Source organism: Sinocyclocheilus grahami, unplaced genomic scaffold (genome assembly GCF_001515645.1).
Source record: "Sinocyclocheilus grahami isolate Dianchi unplaced genomic scaffold, SAMN03320097.WGS_v1.1 scaffold982.1, whole genome shotgun sequence".
Classification (NCBI taxonomy): Eukaryota; Metazoa; Chordata; class Actinopteri; order Cypriniformes; family Cyprinidae; genus Sinocyclocheilus; species Sinocyclocheilus grahami.
In genome coordinates, this window is record NW_015506161.1 from 10,006 (window position 1) to 13,790 (window position 3,785).

Here is a 3,785-nt window from a genome sequence, read left to right on the forward strand (position 1 = left end):
CACACACACACACACAGGTTTGTTTTTATGGTTTATGGGGACTCTCCATAGGTGTAATGGTTTTTATACTGTACAGACCGTATATTCTATTGCCCTACACCAACCCTACCCCTAAACCTACCCCTCACAGGAAACTTTCTGCATTTTTAGATTTTCAAAAAAACTCATTCTGAATTATTTATAAGCCTTTTGAATTAAGGGGACACTGAAAATGTCCTCATAAATCACCTTCTCGTTGTAATACCTATGTCATACCCATGTTATTATACAAATGTGTGTCCTCATAAACCACATAAACATGCACACACACACACACACTTTCTCTCTCTCTCTCTCTCTCTCTCTCACACACACACACACTCACACACACACACACACACACACACACACACACACACCCACACTCTTTCTCTCTCTCTCTCTCTCTCACACACACATACACACACACACTCACACACACACACACACACACACACACTTGACCCCGCCTCTCCAGCGGGAAACACTAGTCTGGCGGTCTCACTCAGGTCCGGTAGCGCATCTCATGATCAACGAACGCGCACGAGTCCTCTGATTGAGAAACTGCGCATCCACGAGGAATCTACTAAACCGCATCCCTGATTAAAAAGGTGAGACATCTCATTTATCGCCTTATTCCTCAGAATAATTCAGTTCTTTCATATATTTCTCAAGATTCTGTGACTGTTTATAGTGAGTTTAAAGTGGTGAAGTAGACACAAATTCAGACGCATCCACAAAACCAAAACATGAGTAGCCTAATAAGTGTAATTAGACGTTTAGTTAATTTTCAATAAAATACTTTAATATGTGAATATGCGTAGCATATTATATTATATTAATAATAATGTATTTTCAGAAGTGGAGTACTGCAATCTCATCACATAAGTAATTACACGACTTTAATACAAATTCAGCTTTGGATTAACTAGTACAAGTCTGCAACTGAATGGATTCAGCGCTTTTGTCCCTACGACTGGTAAAAGTATGGCTCACACACATTTTGATTCATACATTAGTCATTTATGCTGCAGTCTATTGTTATTCTACTTATTAATGGGAAAGAAGATGCATTTATTGTTGGTCTGTTAACTCCTCTTTTAATAATCCCTTCTCGTTGGGCTTTGATTAACTATTTGTGGACCGACAACATAAAGGGAAGTCCTACTATTTCTGCCAATCGTTGCTCTTGAATAGGTTATTTTAATCAACAGGTTCAAAAAATCGAATCTTTTTTTTTAATGTTCTTTGACACCCCGCGTGCATATTATTAAATAGGCTACTCTAACATTCCAATAAAAGCCATAGGCTTATGTGATTATTAATTATTAATTAATATTAATTATTTTACTCTAGACTAAGTTTCATTAATAAGAGTGTCTATTAAGCCTATATTGTAAGTTACGACTCATTTTACTTTGCTGAAGAAAATTCAGCCTGTTTAAAAAAAAAAACACTATCTATTAAAGCAGGTTGTAAATATATTTCCAGTACTATTTTCAATTTGGCTATTGAACACTGAGTGCAGGGTTTCTACAGACATGAACAAGTTAAATGTAAGACTTTTTAATACCAACTTATATGAAATTTAAGACCTAAACCTGCAATGGAAATACACATTTTATTACATACATATATGTAATATTTAATGTGTATAAATTAAAAAGAAAACAAAATATCATTGCTGTAATAAATGATATTTATTACTATGATATACAGTGAACTTTTCATGTCAGCCGACAATATTCCATACAAAATATCCCTGCAAAATAACTGGTGGAGTAAACAATTTATTCTGAAGCAATATTTTCATCAGTGTTCTAGCAGCTTTTACATACTTAAATCTGCATATTTACCTTAACAAAGGCCTATTTTTTAACCTTTTTAGATGTATGCATCATCTTTCATGTCAAATTATTAAAATGTATCAATAAATTCAATATACACTATAAGGCTGCTACCAGTCAGATTAAATAATTTACACTGCAAATAACAATAATTACAACTGCAATAAATAATGTTATGAGATTAATGTTTTAAATGCATTTATGAATATACAAATAAGAAATGTTGAGGGGCAAAATCTTACATTTAATCAGTGAATTAGAGTAATAAGTAATTTGGGCTCTTACCAAGCAAATGAAATCAGTATCAACAAAATTCATCTTTGCAATCCAGACATAAGCTGCACCTCAAGTGGCATTTAGATGTATTTACACACTGTTTAATGCAGAACATGAATGCTTTTAACCTGCCGTTACAAATGCATAAATAATGTTTTGATATATTAAACATAAAAAGTTGAAAACTGATATTTGAAATAATGAAAAAAATGAAAAGATACTTTAAATGTGAAATTAAAACCGCCAGCAGGTGGCAGCAAATCACTGTTAATAAGTGAGTCATTGCGACTGAACTGAATCATTTAAACAGTTGATTCATTCAGGAAAGAAAAGTTGTCATGTTGCTCAAAGACACGAAACAGCGCTGTGGCTTTGTTTGGAATCATTTTTGTTGGCGAAAAACTTCTAGTTTATTGAACTGTTGTAAAAAATCAATATCACATTTGTATATGGTAATTTTTGGATGAAAAAAAAGGTACTCTTCTGTGTGAAATTGATTAACTATATGAAGTGGTATAAATATACACATTTTCTGCCCCCATGTCTTGAATTTGTGATCATTCTGAATGTATTTTAATAGACTGAATCATGCAGTGAAAGAGCGCACTCTAAATGCGCACGCGCACTATACTCTTCTGTGTGAAATTGATTAACTATATGAAGTGGTATAAATATACACATTTTCTGCCCCCATGTCTTGAATTTGTGATCATTCTGAATGTATTTTAATAGACTGAATCATGCAGTGAAAGAGCGCACTCTAAATGCGCACGCGCACTAGACTTCACTTAATGCATGCACTCTGTAGGTGCTTTTTTGCGTCGTGAGAATATTGAGCAAACTAGCTCACTTATCATGGTGTTACTTAACTATATCTCGTTAAAACAACATCTTTTCTCGTAATAACCAGATGTTTTCTTGTTAAAACTACATATTTTCTCGTTAAAACGAGATGTTTTCTCTAATAACGAGATGTTTTCTCGTTAAAACGACATCTTTGTAATAAGGAGATGTTTTCTCGTTAAAACGACATCTTTGTAATAAGGAGATGTTTTCTCGTTAAAACGACATCTTTTCTCGTAATAACGAGACGTTTTCTCATTAAAACGACATCTTTTCTCGTAATAACCAGATGTTTTCTCGTAATAACGAGGTTTTCTCGTTAAAACGAGATGTTTTCTCGTTAAAACGACATATTTTCTCGTAATAACTAGACGTTTTCTCGTTAAAACGAGATGTTTTCTCGTTAAAACAACATTTTCTCGTTAAAACGAGATGTTTTCCGTTATTATAGATAGGCTATATGGTACATGGATACGTGCGATTGCGTTAAGTGCATTTTTGGGAAATGCACGTGAAACAATAACGAACGATCGTAATATGACTCGTAGAAAACGCTCTTAAGAGCTAAGATCAGTCGTTATCGAGAAACGCAGCCCAGGCTTTGCTTTATACTGAAGGAATAGGCTGCGTCCCTGTTATTTTACAAAAGCAATTTGTAACGTTTTGTTGTTATTGTGGAAGTATAGAAAATAAAGCAGACATTTCTTTCCTCTGTTATCACAGTGTAGCCCAAGAGATCTTTATTTCCTCTGTTATCCGAGAGGAGCAGTGTTGTGCTTCATATGAGATGTATATTTGCAA